Source organism: Pan troglodytes, chromosome 2 (assembly GCF_028858775.2).
Source record: "Pan troglodytes isolate AG18354 chromosome 2, NHGRI_mPanTro3-v2.0_pri, whole genome shotgun sequence".
Lineage (NCBI taxonomy): Eukaryota > Metazoa > Chordata > Mammalia > Primates > Hominidae > Pan > Pan troglodytes.
Window position 1 is genome coordinate 110,622,482 of NC_086015.1, and position 21,072 is coordinate 110,643,553.

The 21,072-nt window shown below is 34.8% G+C and overlaps 2 long non-coding RNA genes across 3 annotated transcripts in view; one reads left to right on the plus strand and one right to left on the minus strand.

The window, feature by feature from the left end:
* LOC134809463 (uncharacterized) overlaps positions 1–21,072 on the plus strand; it is an 88,104-nt gene that overhangs the window by 35,588 nt on the left and 31,444 nt on the right. For both annotated transcript variants that reach the window (XR_010155289.1, XR_010155288.1), the window contains exon 2: positions 15,499–15,667. This is a non-coding gene — a long non-coding RNA (uncharacterized LOC134809463). The remainder of the gene's footprint in view (positions 1–15,498; positions 15,668–21,072) is intronic.
* Positions 1–21,072, minus strand: part of LOC101057909 (uncharacterized) — a 169,622-nt gene that overhangs the window by 25,670 nt on the left and 122,880 nt on the right. The window lies entirely within an intron of this gene.

Genomic DNA, 21,072 nt, shown 5'->3' on the forward strand with positions numbered 1-21,072 from the left:
CTTGTTTGAAAATGTAAAACCTGAGGCTAATATAAGACTGGGCAGGATACTTACTGGATAGGCTCAATAATAGAATGGAAGCGACAGGAAAGAGGACTTGGGGACGGTACCTTTTGGTCTAGTATTTGTGGAATTGGCATCCCATAAGGAAAGAAAAAGAGGATGGTGCAGAAAAATATCTGAAGAAATAATGGCTGAAAATGTCCTAATGTTGATGAAAGTCACAGATTTCCAGATTAAAGAAGTTTAGTCAACCCCAAACAGAATAAACGCAAAGAATTCCATGCCAAGATACATTATAATCAAACATCTGTAAACTAAAAATAAAGAAAAAAGATTTTTTTAAGCAGTGAGAAAGGAAGACATTAACTAGAAAATGGGAACAATAATTCAAATGACAGTGGATTTCTAAACTGAAATCATAGAGGCCACGAAGAAGTGACTCAACATTTTCAAGTGCAAAAGTTTCCTTCAGGAATAAAGAAAAAATAAATGCTTTCTCACATGACAGAAAACCAAGAGGATTTGTTGCTAGAAAACTTACTCCAAAAGAATTGTTAAGGGAAGTTTTTCAGATCAAAGTAAAATGAAAAGTAAAAGGAAGACTTTGAATATCAGGAATAAAGAGAAAGCAACAGAAATGGTAGATACTTGGGTAAATATAACTTCTCGAGCTCTTAAAAATACATTTGATAGATAAAAACAAAATTGTCATATTATCTGATGATTTATTTAATGTACATCAGTGAAATATGTGGGGAAAGTACAACATAAATTGAGGAATATTAAAGGACCTATACGGTGCTAAGCTTTCTTCATTCTAACTGAAGTGGTAAAATATAGATTCTAAAGAGATCATGAAAATTAAATATGCATACCTCTTGATTGACCACTACCTAAACTGTTAAAAAAAAAAAAAAAAGAGAAAGTCAAGCACACAATAGATAAATTAAATGGAATACTACAAAAGTTTATATAATCCAGAGGAAGGACATAAAGGAGAAACAGAACAGCAGAATATGGAAAAGGAAAAATAGAAAAAATAAAATAAAATTGTAGACCTAAATCCAAATATACCAATATTACATTAAAGGTACATAGTCTAAACACATAGAGATTGTCAGGAAAGATTTACAGAGAAAAACTGTAGGCAGGTTAAAGGTAAAAGGATGGACAAAGTATATCATGTAAACACTAATCAAAGGAAAGCTAAAGTGATAAGAAGGGATATTACATTAATATAGATAAATTTACCAAGAAGCCAAAACACTTCAAAATGAATATGGACATAACAACAGAGCATCAAAATATGTGAAGCAAAAACTGACAGAAAAGAAAGAGAAACAAACTCATAATTATATTTGACAACCTCAGTTTCTCTCAGTATTTAACAGAACAAGCAGACAAAAATCAGAAAGGATGTAGAACTGAGTAACAGTATCCACTAAGTGGATTAAATTCATATTTATGAAAAACTTCATCAAATAAAGCAAAGTACAATTTTTCAAGTGCGCATGGAATAATCACCAATATAGACTATATCCTGAGTTACAAAACAAAACTTAAATTTTAAAAAATTGATACCACACAAAATATATTCTCTAAGCATAATAGAATTTAACTAGATATCAGTAACATAAAGATAACTGAAAAATTTCTAAACACTTGGAAATTAACATGCAATAAACAACCCATAGGTCAAAGAGAAAATTCAAGGAAAGTTAAAAAATATATTATACCCGGCCAGGCGCAGTGGCCCATGCCAGTAATCCCAGCACTTTGGAAGGCTGAGGCGGATGGATCACTTGAGGTCAGGAGTTTGAGACTAGCCTGGCCATCATAGCGAAACCCCATCTCTACTAAAAATACAAAAAAATTAGCCAGACTTGGTGGCGCGTGCCTGTAATCCCAGCTACTTGGGAGGCTGAGACTGGAGAATTGCTTGAACCTGGGAGGCGGAGGTTGCAGTGAGCCGAGATCACACCATTGCACTCCAGCCTGGGCAACAGAGCGAAACTCCATCTCAAATAAATAAATAAATAGAGGGGAAAAATTAGTTTTTATTAACCTTTAAAAAGGTTAATAAAATTAATAAAGCTCTAGCAAAACTGAAAAAGAAGAACAGAGAGAAGATATAAACTACCAATAACAGGAGTGAAATAGGGGATATCATTACAGACTCTACAAAAATTAAAAGGAAAATAAGGGAATGCTATGGACAATTAATTATATATAAATTCAATAATTTATGTGAAATGGACCAATATCTCAAAATCCATAAACCAACAACACACACCCAAGATGAAATCAATATTCCTGAGCAACCTTATAACTATTAAAGAAACTGAATTTTTTAATGAAAAAAATCTTTTAAACAAGAAATCTCTTGGCTTAGATTATTTCACTTGCATATTTAAAGATGAAATAGCATCAATTCTGTAGTCTCTTCCAGAATATAAAAGCTTAGGGAACACTTCCCAAATCTGTTTATGAGGCCAGAATTTCTCTGATATCAATACCAGACAAAAAGGTCAACAAAGTAAAATAAATCTACAGAGCAGAATCATTCACTCCTGAACACTGACATGAAAGTTCTCTACAAAATATCAGCAAATAGTATACAGCAATATATAAAAGAAATAATGACCACTGGATACCATGGCCAACTATATATCTACCACATTAACTGTCTAAAGAAGAGAGACCATATTATCATACTAAAGATGCAGAAAAACCATGTGATAAAATTCACCATCACTTAATTATTAAAAAAAAAAATCTATCAGCCAAGTAGGAATAGAAGAAAACTTCCTTAACATGCTAAAGAGCATCTACCAAAAAACAACAAAAACAATAAAAACCTCTACCTAACATCATATTTGTTGATGAAAGACTGAATACCTTCCCCCTTAGATCAGGAACAACAAAAACATGTCCACTTTCATAACTCCTATTCAACATCATAAAGATTGGATAAGGAGAAATAAAATCGGTCCTGTGTGCAAGAGATGAAACTGTCAGTGAAGAAACACCAAAGTAATCCACAAAAACCATGATGAACTAATAGGTGGGTTTAGCAAAGTCTCAGGATACATAATCGACACACAAAAATTCATCTGTGGTAGAAATCTAACAAAATATTTGTAAAACCTTTATACTGAACATTATACAATACTGAGGAAAGAAGTCAGTGCAGTCCCAAATAAGTGGAGACATACTGTGTTTATGGGTTAGAAGATTCAGCATAATAAAAGTGTCAATTCCAATGTAATTCCAATCAATCCCAACATGATTTTGTAAACACATACAAGCTGATTCTAAAATTTATATGGAAAGACAATGAATCTAGACTAACCAAAACAATTTTGAAACAGCAGAATGAACTTGAAAGTCATTTAAGAATTACTACAAAGCTATAATAATCAAGGCAGTGTGCTATTGGTGAAGAGATAAACACAAAGATCAATGGAAAAAAATAAAGTACAGAGACAGACCCACACAAATACACAAATGTGGCCAACTGATTTTTTTACAAAGATGTGATGGCAATTTAATGGAGAAAGAATCATCTTACAAGGGAACAACTGAACATCTATATGCAAAAAATGAATCTCAAACCTCAATACCTCTGAAGTGGACTTGACTCAATTAAGACTTGTTGAAAAGCTCTCTGTAGGGCTATGTTACAAAGCCGTTAGATGCTAAGGGATCAAGAGACCTGATTAGCCACACTGGAACGTGACTCAGTGTGAATCCTGGATACAAATACAAAACATAAAACTATAAAACTTTTAGAAGAAAACATAGAAAACCTTCATGACATGAGGTTAGACAGAGATTTTAGATGTAACATCAAAGGACAATTCATAAAATAAAAAAATTGATACATTGGACTTTGTCAAATGTTAATACTTTTGTGAAAGGATGTTGATTGAAAAGACCGCTGGACACAGTGGCTCACACCTATAATTCCAGCACTTTGGGAGGCTGAGGTGGAAGGATCACTTGAGCCCAGGAGTTTGAGACCAGCTTAGGCAACATGGCGAAACCTCATCTCTACAAAAAATACAAGAATTAGCCAGGTATGGCAGCACATGCCTATAGTTCCAGCTACTCAGCAGGCTGAGATGGGAGGACAGCTTGAGCCCAGGAGGTGGAGGCTACAGTGAGCCATGATCACACCACTGCATGCCAGCCTGGGTGACAGAGCAAGAAAGACCCTGTATCAAAAAATAAAAATAAAAAGGTTGAAAATACCATCAATTCTATAGTCTATCAATTCTAGCAATTCTATACTATCAATTCTATAGTCATTAACTGAGAGAACTCACTTGCAAATCATATATCTGACAAAGATACATATCTCATATATATCTGGAATATATAAAGAATATTAAAAAACACCCTAAACATTCACCGACAAGTAAACAAATAACCTAATTGTAAAGTGAGTGAAATATTTGTATAGGCACTTCACCAAAAAAACCCCACAAAGTTTTCAAATAACCACATGAAAATATCCTCACCATTATTATTAAATGCATGATGTACCACTTCACACCTATCTGAAAAGCTAAAATTAAAAAAAGAAAACAAAACCTGACAGTACCAAGTGTTGCTGAGGATGGAGAGCAACTGGAACTCTGATACATTCCTGAAATGAAAATGGTAGAGCTACTCTGGAAAACATTTTGACAGTTTCTTTTTAAGTTACATGTATCTTGCCATGACCCAAAATCCCACTCCTCAATATTTACCTTAGAGAAATGAAAACAGATGTTCATACAACATATGTTCACACACACACATATGTTCACACACGCCCAAACTGCCAAAAACTGGAACCAACCCCTCCATCAATGAGTGAATAGAAAAACTGTTTACTGTGGAGTACTATTCAGCAATAAAAGGAACAAACTATTAACACACATATAAACTTGGGTGAATTTCAAAGGCATTATGCTGAGTGAAGAAACCAGTCTCAAAAATTGATGAGTCCAATTACCTGACATTCTAGAAAGAGAAAAATTATAGCTACAGAAAATAGGTTAGTAGTGTTTGTTATGGGTTAGGGCTGGGGAAAGGGTATGGCTACAGAGAGAGAGCATGAGGGATTTTGAGCGGATGATGAAACTGTTCTGCACTTCAATTGTAATAGTGGTTACATGGATATACACATGTGGTAAAACTCAGAACTATATACCAAAAATAAAAAATGAATTTGACTGTGTGTAAAATCTAAATAAATTTAAATTTATTTAAAAAATAAAATGTCAATAATTTTTAATAATTTAAACTCTAAGTAAAAAATAGTTATCATTTTCAGATCTCTAACTACATGCCAGGACCTTTCTTTTTTTTATTTTTGTTTTTATTTTTATTTTTTTTGAGACGGAGTCTCGCTCTGTAGCCCAGGCTGGAGTGCAGTGGTGCGATCTTGGCTCACTGCAAGCTCCGCCTCCCGGGTTCACGCCATTCTCCTGCCTTAGCCTCCCTAGTAGCTGGGACTACAGGCGCCTGCCACCACGCCTGGCTAATTTTTTGTATTTTTAGTAGAGACGGGGTTTCACCGTGTTAGCCAGGATGGTCTCAATCTCCTGACCTTATGATCCGCCCGCCTCGGCCTCCCAAAGTGCTGGGATTACAGGCTGGAGCCACCGCGCCCGGCCATGCCAGGACCTTTCTAGCTAAAGGCTTTATGTTCATTAACTTATTAATCCTTACCATAGTCCTGTGACTTAAGTATCCTTATTCCACAGATGAGGAAATCTAAACATAGAGAGATCAAATAATTTGTCCATGATCACACAACTAATAGGGGCTCAGTTAGGATTTAAACTTATCTTTATCCATCTAGAGCCATAGTCTTTACCAATCATTACTTTGAGCATTGGGACAGAAAATCAATCGCTGGTAGAAGGATATACTATTACTTTATCTCTTTTCCAAACTTTTTGAAGAAGACTAATAGTAGGATATTTGTTTTTGATGTTTAAGATGGGTACAAACTAACACTTACTCTTGGCATCAAAAGTGAAAGGAAAAGAGTTTTAGAAGTCTGCCAAATCTCAAGATATATGAGAACTGTAAAACTTTCCTTATCTACAAGGCAAATAGCTAAGAAACTCAAATAACTGACTTTTTTTTAACTGCAATTTACTTTCATGCGAAAGATATAAATGACAAGTAAACAAGCTGGTATCAAGAATTTCTGAAGCAATTTCAAAAATATACCCTAGGGTCAGCATATTTTCCACCTCATTTCATAGTCTACTTAGAAGTGTAGAATTCAAATCAATAAGTATTTGACCACCTACTATTTATGTCCATTATGATAACTGTATTACTTCGAGATCCTGAGGTGTTTTCTGAATCATTAAAGCAAGTTTAACATTTTTCAGTATGACCTTATAATTATTTATTTTGTCATTTTCCCTCTAAAATAATTGAAAACCCATTACTATTTAGCCAGATTACTAAGTTAACTATTAAATTTCACTCCCTCAATCATTTCAGTTAATAAAAGTTCAAGGTTGCTCAACTGTTTTAAAAGAAAAATTAAAATCAAAAGCAAAAACTAATCCTTGTCTTTGTTAACTATACTTCCTGGTTACTGACTTTGAGTTGTGTCATCAAGACACATCACAGCCTTTCAATTCCTTTTCTTTCATGTAACTCTAGGGTTAGAGTTGATACTAAATTATTAAAAAGCAATTTAAACTGATGTGAGGGAGCATGCACTCTCAGCCTCTTTTCTTTGCACCCATCACAAAATGTTCCTGTTTTGATGATGCTGGGAGACTCTGCTCAATTTAATTCAACTGCTTCAATTCTGTAGTATTCTGCCAAACATTGTATTAGACCTTGGGAGTCAAAAATTAAGTCAAGCATGAGCCTTACTCTCAAGTTACTCAACAACAAATAGGAAACACAAGCATTTAAAATAATGGCTCTAAAAATAGACATCTCTAGAATCTAGAAAGATACAAAGGAAGAAGTAACTTTGCCTGAGTGGGTAAACAAAGGCAGCACAGAGCCCTATAAAAAAATAGATCTTAGCCCAGCCGTAAATACATCACATCCCTCAGCTCCTGCAGGACCCATAAGGCGAGCAACCATACAGAAAACCCATGAGGTGTTTGAGGAAGTTTTATGAAATCATGCATTAATCCAGAGTTCAGCACACTTTTTCTGTAAAAATCCAGATAGTAATTACTTTAAACTGAATTCTACTCAGTCTTTGAGTGAAAGCAGCCATATGCAATACGCAAATGAATGAGCGTGGCTATGTCCTAACAAACATTTACAAAAACAGGTGATTACACTGGGTTTCAGGGGCATGGTTTGCCAATTCCTGCGTCAATTAAATCAATACAACTAAATGTCTGAGTTTCAAATATAAATTACTTGGTCTTTTACTGATGAAACCACAAAGGAGTTATGCCTATGAAAAATGACCCCTCACCAATAAAATTAATAAAGACCCAAATCCTTTTTTTGCACATATCTAAAATAGACGAGCCTTCTTATACAAACAAAATCTCCACTCCTAAGAACTTTTTTCCTGCTTAACAAATTGTTACCTTTACTACCTAAAGTTTTGGGGAATATTAGGAAACCCTGGAATTAAAGAGGAAGAGCTTCATTAATTGTGTTCCTCTTCTTACTCTCAGACCTCTGTTTTCAAGGGTCCAAGAATTTGAACAGATGGAAATGTATGTGAACTGTGTGTGGATGTTCTATGTTCCAGTGCGGCTAATCAGGTCTCTTGATCCCTTAGCAACTAACTGCTTTGTAACATAGCCCTGCAGAGAGCTTTTCAACAAGTCTTAATTGAGCCAAGTCCACTCCAGGGATATACGCATAGAGCTTGACCCTTGATTTTGAGTGAGACAGGAGCTACCTGTTGACGCATGATTCAAACTCCTTTCATCACGGTGTCTGAAGAATAATAAAAACTGGAGCTGAGACTGACGTAACTAGATGATAATGGATGGGGGTGGTGAGAAAAGTATGAATGCTATGACCAGATTACCCAGATTTGTAGCTAAATCTGGGATGTTACTTTCTTAAAAAGTGCATCCAGCATCATGTAGAAGCAGTAAAATTTAGGTAAGTCAGCAGGTCAGAAAAAAAGCAGTACATGCTTTTTTTCAACTGCTGTTATAAAAACATAGTAAATAAATACTATTGAATCCAAAACATATACTGCTTTAAAAAATTATTCTAATGCTTTAGCAAAGGTAATGCTTTTATTTTATTATGAGCTGCCCACGTGTACTTCTTAGGTTGTGAATCATTTGAGCAATTTTTCAGTTAAAGAACATTTTGTTCTAGAATGAAAATAATATCAAATGCCCCTCAGTAGTGTGGGGTTAGCATAAACATGGAATGACAGGCAGTTTAATATAAAACCAGAATAATGACATCATCTTACAGTATATTGAAGCTGCTATATGATTTCTTATACATAGCATTTTGGTTTTCATGAGCATAATTTCAGGGACCATATTTTGATGAGTCACAGTCTTGTTTACAGTGCTAACATTTTGTTCTCTCTTGTAACTATGATGGGAGTCTGAAGAGATTTTCAACTCATTCACTGAAGCTGCTACTTACTGTCTGCTGCTGATACTCTTTGCAAAAAGGATTATAGATAGCTCTGGATTTCAGAATCTTAGATATTTCCTAACCAGAGTGCAAGGACCTAAAAGCCCTTAATCAAGTTTCTAATCACAAGCAAGATGGTCCTACATTAAGGGCCCTTTGAGAGTAGTATTCATGTCATTGTATCTTTGTCCCATATCAAATAGGTTTCTTATTTTAGCACCAAAGGCAATTCTTTCCTTGTAGACTGAAGAGAAGCCCTAACCAGTCTGTTAAGGAATAGAACACAGTAGCTACCATTTTATTCTCTCTCCCACAGGACTCTGGAACCTATTTTATTTTGATGAACAGCTATATATTGAATGCCATTTTACAAGTGTTAGTTCATTTCATCCTCATAACAACCTTGTGACGTAGTTACTATTGTTATCTCAATGTACAGAGGAGAAAATGAGACACTGAGTGGGACTCAGGGATTGCTCCAGGCCACACAGTCAGCAGGAGGCAAAGCCCAGATTCAAATGCAGATTACTCAGCTCCACAATCCACATCCTCACAGGAGGCTGCACTCCTTGCCCAAGCGTCAGACAGGGGCAAAGAGAAAGAAGGCAACCAGCTGGCTACTTTCTTCCCTTCTTGGATGCCTCCAACAGGGTGAGAAGGACTAAACAAATGACCAAGGGTCATCCCATTTTGGACATACTTAAAACACCCCATGGAATTTTTATTCTGACTTTCTTCTGCCTGTGTGGCATTTATGTTTAAATAAAAGAGAATTCAACTCGTATGTCTGATATCTTCATGACTAGTTTGCCAGGGATAGTCCCCATGTACACTTTGTTGTATCATTGACCTGTTCAGTTTAGCATTTGCTCAGGGATTTCCATTTTTAACCTAGTGCTATTAGCAACAGTTGTGTTAAACATGCTAAGATGGGTCTGGTGAACTTTGACTTTCCGAGCTTCAGTCTGGTCTCAGCAAGGAGTAATTGAGATTTTGTGCAGTGAGCAGAGTTCCGACTTTAACACATGGTTAAATCTGATTGACTTCCAACCCTCTCTAAACACAAAGTAACTAACAGCAACTTCCCAAGAACATTGCTACAAGCTGAATATTTATGTTCCCTCCAACATTCAGATGCTGAATTCCTTACCCCAGTGTGAGGGTATTTGGAGGTGGGACCTTTGGGAGATTCGGTCTTCATAAATGGGATTAGTGCCCTTATAAAAGAAATCACAGAGAGCTTCCTCTCTCCTTCTACCATGTAAGGATGCAGCAAGAATACACCATGAACCAGGAAGTACGTCCTCACCAGACATAGATTCTGCCAGTTCCTTGATCTTGACTTCCCAGCCTCCAGAACTGTGAGAAATACATGTCTGTTGTTTATAAGTTGCCCAGATTTTGATATGTTGTTATTGTAGCCTGAACAAACTAAGACAGACATCATGCAGGACTCAGTAACAAAAGGAAATGCACACAAACGCTGTCTTGGTGTTTGCTGCCCTGTCAGCTTACTGGTGGCCCATTCAGTGGAGCATGGCCAATGCACAGGTTCTTACCACAGGCCTTGCCACAGCTAACAAGATACCTGAAACTGTCAACTTGCCAGTTGGTGGAGTCTTTGAGAAATAGGGAAAAGTATAGGGTTAATTAAGATGAGATGTGCAGGGGAAATAAAGACAGAGATGTCCTAACCCATAGGTAATTGTGTTGTTGTTGTTGTTTTTGTTTTGGAGACGGAGTCTCGCTCTGTCACCTAGGCTGCAGTGTAGTGGCCTGATCTCGGCTGACTGCAACCTTCACCTCCCGGGTTCAAGTGATTCTCCTGCCTCAGCCTCCCGAGTAGCTGGGATTACAGGCACATGCCACCATGCCCAGCTAATTTTTGTATTTTTAGTAGACACAGGGTTTCACCACTGTTGGCCAGGCTGGTCTCAAATTCCTGACCTCAAGTTATCTGCCCACCTCAGCCTCTCAAAGTGCTGGGATTACGGGCATGAGCCACTGCACCTGGCCCCTATAGGTTATTGACTATAGTACCCAAATAAGTACCAAGAAAAAAAATTCCTGCTTATATAATTTTAATATACAGATAATTCATATAAGTACTTTAAAAATATTGCTTTAAAATACAAAAGGAGCGAGACTCCATCTCCAAACAAACAAACAAACAAACAAACAAAATACCTATAGTTTAGGACATCTCTGTCTTTATTTCCCCTGCACATCTCATCTTAATTTACCCTATAATTTTCCCTATTTCTCAAAGACTCCACCGACTGGTGAGCTGACAGTTTCAGGTATCCTGTTAGCTGTGGCAAGGCCTGTAGTAAGAACCACCACATCGGCCATGCTCCACTGGATGGGCCACCAGTAAGCTGACAGGACAGCAAACACCAAGACAGTGTTTGTGTGCATTTCCTTTCATTACTTCTTTATTTTAAAGCAATGGAATTTTTAAAATTATGATTATATCTTGCTATTTTATTTTTAAATAGTTTTTGAATAGAATGTATATGTTTACAAATAAAAGACAATCAATTTAGCAATCAGCTATTACTTCAAGAATTATGTAATTATAATTATAAGCATGCCATTTTATTCTCAAATTTTTATATGGTCACCCTATGTGGGGAGGAAATCCATTACACTGTAAGACAGCCCTTCTCATCCATGGTTAGAAGCTACAATTACTAGAAAGTTCTTCCTCACACTTATTCAAAATCTCCTTTCTAATAAACTTTTTAAAATTTAATTCTGCCCTCTGTACCTACATAAATTCAATTCTAGAACCTCTTCCCCAGTAGAAATATTTTAAAATATTATCTTCTGTTTCTTGTCTACCCAAGCAGATTTGTAATATTTATAATCCCTGTATATCTACTTTTTCCTACCTTTTTTTGGTAAAAGCTTTTGGAATGTTTAGTCATATAACAAATAAACATTTGTGCCTGCTTTGAGTAGTCAGCAAGAGGTACTCTTTTTTAAAATCACTTATTTTTTTCTCCATGGTGATGGTAGTATTCTCATTTTTTCACCCTAGTGATTATTTCTTGCAGAGACAGTGAATACTTAAAAAATTTTAATGGAAGGAATAAAAATATTCCTTCAGCGAAAAGAAATAATAGCAAGATACTGAGATGAAGATTTCAATATACCAATTACAGAAAATTGGCATAGGCTTCTTAAAAGGGCACAGGTTTTCAGTTTAGCTCCACCTCATATGGTTTTGTGAGGGTTAAATAAAACAATATGAAGAAAACAGAACAGATTGGAAATACTATGTATACATTAACTCTTTTAAAATAATTCATCTTTTTAGATCTTCTTTCTGACCAAAAATAAAAAGGGAAAAATATTAAACAGTTGACTCTTACAAATATACGGGGAAATTGAGAGAAATTTAAAATTTTTAAGAGACTACAACGTATATCCTATGATAATAAATTTGAAAACCCAGATTAAACACATAAACACTAAGAAACCAAAAATTACCAAACTAATTCAAGAGGAGGTAAGAAATCTGAACTGATCCTTAGATCCAAATAGGCAGAAAGTAGGAGCATAGTATACTGCCCACCATGGTAATTACTCCTGCATGGACTACCTCACCGAGTTATTGGATAGAGCCATTCAGCACATAGATGTGGAGTCGTTGAATGAATCAAATTGGTAAGAAAAAAATAGAAAGATTTTTCACCCAGAAGGGCAAGAGTACTAGATGATTTTAGAGAAAGGCTCCATCAAACACTTCTGAAACAAGGAATTCTTATTTGCTCTTTAAACCAATTCCAAGCTCTATTTGAGCTATCCTAATGAAACTTGAAATAGCACCTATAAATATAGATGCCAAAATCCTAAATAAAATGTTATAAAATTATTCCAGAAGTGTAATAAAGAAATAAGAAAGCAAGTTTGTTTTATATCAGTAACACAAGAGCAGTTCAATATTAAGACATTTATTAAAGCTGAAAATCACATGATTATATCAAGAGATACAGAAAAGACACTTAATAAAATTCAACTACATTCCTGACAAAAATCTCTTAGGAAATGAAAATTGGAAAACATTCCCATAATGTGATTTTTTAAAGTATTTATCATAAACCAGCAGTAAACATTATTTTAAACACTGAAAGACACATTCTCTTAAATACAGGAATAAAACAAGGATGCCCTCTTTTTATTTTAAATGGTTTTTACCTAGACTGAAAATCCCTTCAAGGTTGGTACAAGACCTTATTTGTGTTTATATCCCCACTTTTAAAGTATTTTGTAAATGGTATTCTTGTGCTCTATAATCTTTTAGTGAGTGCAAGAATCAAATTATTCAGTAGGCTAATTAACTGAAATCAACTAGTAAAAATTATAATTTCCATGTAAATTTATAAGAAGGAATTTCTCAGGAACCCCAGTTCAATATAAACTGAGAATGATGCACTCCATAATTTCTTTAATCAGCTGAAATCTTTAGTCTGTCATTCATTCCACCTTCTATAAAAATACTATTTGGTCATTTATCACAACTTTGCAGCAGTCCTCCAGATATGATCTTTGATTGGCTCTTCCTGATATAAACCTTGTACTTGGAAACTTGCTTCTGTTTGTATCCTTTTCTTCCCTTGTCACTTTCTGCTTGAGTCTAGTAAGCCAAAGTCAATAGAAAGAGGATAGACCAGTCAGCCCTAAGAACTGACAAGTCCAGAAGTTCTTGTCAGATCAATTTCCTTGGGACAAAGTTTGTCCTGTGTCACCTTGCAACACCTTATTAGGATCTTCCTCAGTCTTGTCTTTGTATCCTGAGAACTGCTTTATTTGGTTTTGCTGCTCAGAAGGGGAAGGTTCTCTGGATCCCAACTGGTGATAAATAATCTTTGGTCAGTTTCTAGAGATCAGAGGTTTGCACAAGCATCATTCGTAGTAACCCCTGCAATCCTAATAGGATCTTCTCATTCTGTTTGTCTACCAGGTAGAATACCTCCTCCCTTCCTGTTTTATTTCATGTGCATTTCTCTCTAACTGGCATAATTCCACCAGGGACACTTTGATATTTAGTGGCCATTTGGGGAAAATTTTGACATGAATAAGATTATTCATTTGAGAGGTACATTCAAAGAAAAAAGGAAGAAACCCTCATGAGGAGATTCTCTGTCTTGTCAATCTAAAAGAGAGAGAACTTCCATAAAGAAGGAGAAAACTTATCTTTGCTTTTGTACTTCAGGGAATTAAGAAGTATCATTTTAAGTTATAAATTTGATAGAATTGTCAAGGGCCTGAGTTACTGTTTAAACTGGCTTATTTCCTCTCACATGCTCTCTCTCTCCTCTCACCTAATCCTGTGTATGTGCACATATACGTGTGTGAAAAATGAGTTTTCCTACATCTATGTCTTTGCCCTCTCTTATGGCCTGAATATTTGTGTCTCCCCAAAATTCATGTGTTGAAATCCTAACCCTCTATGTGATGATATTAGGAGGTGGGACCTTTAGGAAGTGATTAGGTTATGAGGGTGGAGCACCCATGAACGGAGTTAGTGCCCTCATAAAAAAGACTCCAGAGAGCTACTTTATTCCTTTTCCACTATTTGAGGATGGAGCAAAAAGGTGCCATCTATGAACCAGGAAGCAGACCCTCACAGTGTTAGGTTTTGAAGGGAAGGCAAAGGTTAAAGAAAGACACAGAGAGAGAAAGTGGTGCCTCTACAGCAAATCCAGGCTCTATGTCCAGCATAAGACCTGCAGAGGTGGGGGACCAGCTTAATGCCATTGCCCGCCACTGCTTATAGGCTGGAGCAATTATAGGCCTGGGCAGGAGGGGTCTGGGGAACACGGCCTGCTGCCTGGGAAAATGTCAATAATATGTTCTCTTGATGAGGCAGTTTGGCCCTTATTCCGGCAGAATATGATGTTCCTTGCACTTTCTCTCAGGAGAATATGATAAGAAAGTCCGGTGGCTGGGCAGGCTGTTTCTCATGGCCTGAATCCCCACGGAATGTTTTACTTTGACCAAGGTCTGGGAAATGGCGAGGGACTTACAAAATTGTGCAGTTTGGACTAACACACAGGACATCAAATCTTTTGACAATTTTATTTTGGACTTTCCAGTCTCCAGAACAGTGAGAAATAAACATCTGTTGTTTAAGCGATCTAGTCTATGGTATTCTATCATAGTAGCTTGAATGGATTAAAACACCCTGTCATAGTCTGTTTTGTAATGCTATAAAGAATATCCAAGAATGGGTAATTAATTTATAAAGAAAAAAGGTTTACTTGACTTATGATTCTGGTGGCTGGAAAGTTCAAGATTGCATCTGCATCTGGTGAGGGCCTCAGGCTGCTTCCACTCATGATGGAAGACAGAAGGGGAGCCAGGGTATACAGAGATCACATGGTGAGAGGGGAAGCCAGAGAGACATCGGGGAGGTGCCAGGCTCTTTTTAACAAACAGCTCTCAGGGGAACTAACACACTGAGAACTCACTCACCTCTGAAGAGAGGGCATTAATCTGTCCATCCACCCGCGTGACCCAAACACCTCCACCCATGTAAGCTCCACTTCCAACATTGAGGATCAAATTTCAACATGAGGTTTGGAGGGGACAAACATTCAAACCATAGCACCCCTTCCTTGCAGAGGGGAGATAATGAGCCTTTACAATGTTAATAATATATGTATCTGATGCCAGCTATTTGTATTTTTTTGTTTTTGTTTTTTCTTCCTTTCTTTCTCCTTTTCCCTACTCTTAGGAAACTTTGGAGATTCACTGATTATTTAAAAATGGTTCCATACTAATGTACACACTCTAAGAGCATCTACTCCAGATAAATAGTCAAGAAAGTCAAAAAGAAAGAGAAATATTAAACTGTGTTTCTTTTGTATGTTTTCCCAGATAAAACACTAACTCAGAGAAGAAATTTAACTGCAGATTTGGTTAATGACCTTGGATTCCAAATGAGAAGAAAACCTAGACACTGAGAGTTTAGAATAAACTCAAGAATCTTAAAAATTTTCCCATTGAACTGCCTTTGCACCTCTATAAAAAATTAATTGACCATATGGTAAGTAACATGTGAGTTTACATTGAGGATAGATGAGCCTTTGGACAAAATTAGAGTGATTTAATTTTACAATAAAAACAACTCTATGTCTTTTTCTTGGTTCTGTCATCATGTAAAAAATAATGCTTGCAAAATTTTTTATTAACACAACACTTGGGCTTAATTTCCAATAATTTCTATTTATAAAATGTCTTCCATCAGTGTTTTGGATCTTGGAAGATATAATTCTGTCTGGAAAATTTTTAAGATAAGATAAAATATATATATATATACACACACACACATACATACATATATATGTGTATATATAAATAATTTAAATGAAATTGTCTTGACACGTTTTTCAAAGAGTATAATCTTGTGAACTTTTCTAATACTGCAAATCACAGGATTTAATCTTCTGACTTAAATTGTACTTTCCAGATATTTAGTCACTCTAAGATGTTAAACTAATGTTAAATTGTTTTATTTAATAAATAATCTTTGGATATATAATTTTTCTATAAGAAAAAACAGAAAACTTTGATTATTAGATATAATTTTAAATTTCTTTTACCTTTATACATAAAATCACTACAGATTAAGGAGATGTACAAATGTCCTTAAATTATATTAAATGCACTTACTTTGCCATCTTAAAATTTATTTAAGTAAAATAACATATATGCTCATAAAAATAGTTTTATTGATCTTGGTTACCTATCTTCTAGTTTTCTCTTGTGTCTGGAAAAATAAAAGTTGGTTAATTTTGTTAAAGGTGGTAATTAATAAAATCGACTATGCAGACATTTATACATTTACTTATACATAAAATATATTTATGTACTTTAATCTCTATATTACTCTTCTAATTCATTTTTCTGTTCCATTTTTCTGTATGGTTCTATGAGTGTAACACATGCACAGATTCTTGTAAGCTTCATCACAAATAGGTTATAGAACAATTCCACACCTTCCCCAAAATGTCTCTTTTCCTGCTCAGTAGATAGTCAAACTCTCCCCTCAGGCCTAAGCCTTGCAACCACTGATCTTCTTTCCCTCTATTTTTGCCGTTTTTAGAATGTCATACATATTTAGCCTTTTAAGATTTACTTCTTTAACTTAGTAAATGCATTTGAGATTCAATCATGTTGTTGCCTGTACCAATAATTTATTTCTTTTTATTGCTGAGAAGTATTTCATGGGTTGTTTATCCATTTACCCACTGAAGAACTTTTAGTCTGTTTCCATTTTTGGGCAATATGAATAATGCGGTTCTGTTATAAACATTCATGTCCAGGTTTTTCTGTGAATATAAGTTTTTATTTCTCTACAGTTAATACCTAGGAATCAGATTCCTGGGTTATATGATAAGTGTATGTTTAACTGCCAAACATTTCTAAAGTAGCTATTTCATTTTGCATTTCCACCAGCAATTTATAGGAGTTTCAATTGCTCCACATATTTGCCAGCATTGATATTGTCATTAAAAAAAGTCATTCTAATAGGTGGGTGGTGGTATCTCATTTTGGTTTTCATTTGGAGTTCCCTAATGACTAATGATGTTGAGCATATTTGATGCACTTATTTGACAATCATATTTTTTCTTTGATAAAGTGTCTCTTTAAATCTTTTGACTTTTTTTTCAATTGGGTTGTTTTCTTATTATTGAGTTTTGAGAATTCTTTGAATATTCTGAACTCAAGTTCTTTGTTGGATATATGATTTTAAATTATTTCCTCCCTATCTGTGGCTTGTCTTTTCACTCTCTTAAAAAAGAATACAGAGCAAATGTTTTAAATTTTTATGAGGTTCAATATATTGATTTCTCTTTTATGACTCATGCTTTTGGTGTAATATCTAAGAACTCTTTGCCTAACCTGAGGTCACAATGATTTTCTCCTGTTTTCTTTTAAAATTTTTATATTTTTACCTTTTATTTTTATGAGTTAAATTTTAGTACATGATGTCAGGTAAGAGTGGATGATCATTTTATTGGCATATGAATGTCCAATTGTTTTAGTACCATTTGTCAAGGCTATACTTTTCCCATTGAATTGCCTTTGCACCTCTATAAAAAATTAATTGAGCATATGGTAAGTAAAATGTGAGTTTATGTCTAGAATCCAGATACTGATCCACTGGTACTGTTCTATTGATCCTCTTGCCAATACCACAAGATCTTGACAACTCTGACCTTATAGTGAATCTTAAAACTGGGTAGTGTGAGTTTTCCAACTTTGTTTTCATACAAAATAATTTTGGCCATTCTAGTTTCTTTGCACTTTCATGTAAATTTTATAAAGAGTTTATCTATAGCCACCAAAAAATCCTCCTGGGATTTTAAATGGGAGTACATTAAATCTATAGCTAAAGTTGGAGAGAATTGGCATTTTGCCAATGTTGAGTTTTTCAACTATAAATACACTGTATTTCTACATTTATTGGGATTTTCGTTGATATTGTTCATCAGTGTTTAGAGACTTCTAGCAGATAGATCCTAAAAATATTTTGTTAGATTATACCTAGGTAAATTTTCAGTCTTTTGAAAAATGATCCTGATTTTAAAACTTTGATTTCTAGTTGTTCCTTGCTAGTGAATTAGTTCTTGGATTTTAAAAATTAATTCTTTAGGATTTTCTGTGTAAACAATCATGCTCTCTGTTAATATGTATTATTTTATTTCTTCTTTTCTGATTTTATGCCTTTTTTTCCCTTAGTTTATTTCACCAATTAGAACTTATTTCACCAACTAGAACTTCCAATAAAACATTGAATAGAAGTGATGAGAGTGGATATCTTTGCCTTGTTCCTGATTTTAGATGATAAACATTTTGTCTTTCACTTTAGATATGATGTTAGTTCTAGGGGATTTTTGAAGATGAGCATTATTATGTTGCAAAGGTTCCATCCTCCTTCTAGTTTGTGAGGAAATTTTTATCTTAAATGGACATTGAATTTTATCAAATGCCTTCTCTGCATCTACTGATATGACCACATGGTTTTTCTTAAGTCTATTAGTATGGTGAATTACACTGAAGATTTTTGAATGGTGAACCAGACTTGCATTTCCCCAAATAAACTCTACTTACTTATGATGTATGGTTGTTGAGGGTTTTAAAATATTATTCTTTTATATTGGTTCTCCTCTATGTTTTTATGTGTTTAATTTATTTGATGTCTGCTCTCATTTTTATTATTTTCTTCCTTCTGTTTGCTTTTGCGGTGGTCTGCACTTATTTTCTAGTTTATTAATATGAAAGCTAACCTTATTGATTTATCTTTTTTTTCAGTATAAGGCTTTTAGTGCTATAAATTTCCCTCTGAGGACTGTTTTAACTGCATTCCACAAATTTTAGTATATTTTTATTTTCAAAATACTTTCTGATTTTCTTTGAGACTTCCTCTTTGACTCATGTAATCTATAGGACTATGCCATTTAATTTACAAAGATATAGAGTTTTTTTCAGGTAACTTTCTTATGTTGATTTTTTGATCAATTTATGGTCATAGGCTATGGTTTGTATGATTTCATTTATTTTAATTTAATAAATTTTTGGTGACTCAAAACATGGACTATCTTGGTGTATATTTCATGTGCACTTAAAAATATGTATTCTGTTGTTGATTAAAGTGTTCCGTAATGATAATTAGATTAAACATCTTGGTAGTGTTGTTCCAGTCTTTTATGTCCTTGGTGATTTTCTACATACTTTTTAAATAATTACTGAAAGAGGAAGGTTAAAGTCTATAATTGTGGATTTGTCTATATCTCTTTTCAGTTCTGTTACTGCCTGTATTAGGTAAAACAGAGCTTTTAAAGTTGTTATTAAATGCATACACAATTAAGATAGTAATGTCTCATTGATGAATTGAGCCTTATATCATTGTTTAAAGTGCTTCTTTCTTCCTGGTAGTTTTCCATGTTCTGAAGCCTATTCTGTCTGATATTAATATAAGCACTCCAGCTTTTTGTATTAGTGTTTGCATGGTATGTCATTTTTCAGGCTTTTGCTTTTAACCTATCTATATCATTATATTTCAAGTGGTGTTTTTGTAGACAGCATATAGTTATGTCCTGGTTTTATCATCAATGTGACAATCCCTGTTTTTAATACAAAAACTTTTACATTTAATGTAATTATTTATATGGCTGGATTTAGGTCTATATTTCATTATTAGTTGTTTAATAGCCCTTCTTTTTTCTTTTATTCTTCTGGTTCTCTTTTTGCCCTTTTTTCTTTTCTCTTGGATTACATGAATTTTTTTATCTGTTGGTGTTTTACTATACCTCTTCATACACACACACACACACACACACGAATAGTTATTCTAGGCATTATAGTATACATACTTACCTTCTTTTGAATTATTACCTAAAATGTAAACTGAGAGTCAATATTTTACCCTTTCAGACAAACTATTGAAACTTTACAATCCATAACTACTTTTACCTCCCCCATATTGTAGTTGTGACATATATTGCATCTAATGCATAGAAAAAATTGCATAGAAAATTCCATCTCACAATGTTATAATTTTCAATTTCAATAGAAATATATATATAGAGATGGTGGTTAGATATAGATGTATTTTAAGTACGTGCTATGAACTACATATGTGTTCATATGTAGGGAATTTGTATGCTGAAATCCTAATCCCCAAGGCAATGGTATTAAGAGATGGAGCCTTTGGGGAGGTAATTAGGCATGAGGGCTAATGGGATTAGTGCCCTTATGAAAGAGGTCATAGGGAGCTGCCTTGCCCCTTCCATCATGTGAGGATACAGAGGTACAGTGCTGCCTATGAGGGATGGGTCCTCACTGGATGCCAGCTATGCGAGCACTTTAATATTGGACTTCCAGGCCTTCAGAATTGAGAAATAAATTTCTGTTGTTTATAAGCTACCCAGTCTATGGTATTTTGTTATAGCAGCCAAAATGGACTAAGAGTACATAAAATCCCAAAAGTAACCTATAGACTTACTATGGGTAATGGATTACATGCTGTCCCCCTCAAAATATGTCCCTGTCCTAACCCCTGATATGGGTGAACGTGACCTTCTTTGGAAAAGGGGTCCTTGAAGATATAAATAAGTTAAGGATCTCAAGATGAGGTCATCCTGGACTGCCCAAATGGGTCCTAAATTCAATGATAAGTGTCCTTATAAGAGACAGAAAAGAAAACACAGCCATGAAGAGAAGGCAGCAATGTGACCACAGAAACTAGAATGATGCAGTCAAGGAAGCCAAGGAACACTGACAGTCCCAGAAGCTGGAAGAGGCAAGGAAGGATTCTTCCCCCGAGCTTTGGAGACTGCACAGTCCTGCCACACCTTCTGGCTTTCAGAACTGTGAAGGGATAAATTTCTGTTGTTTTAAGCCACCAATTATGTGGTAATTGATTATGGCAGTTCTAGGAAAATA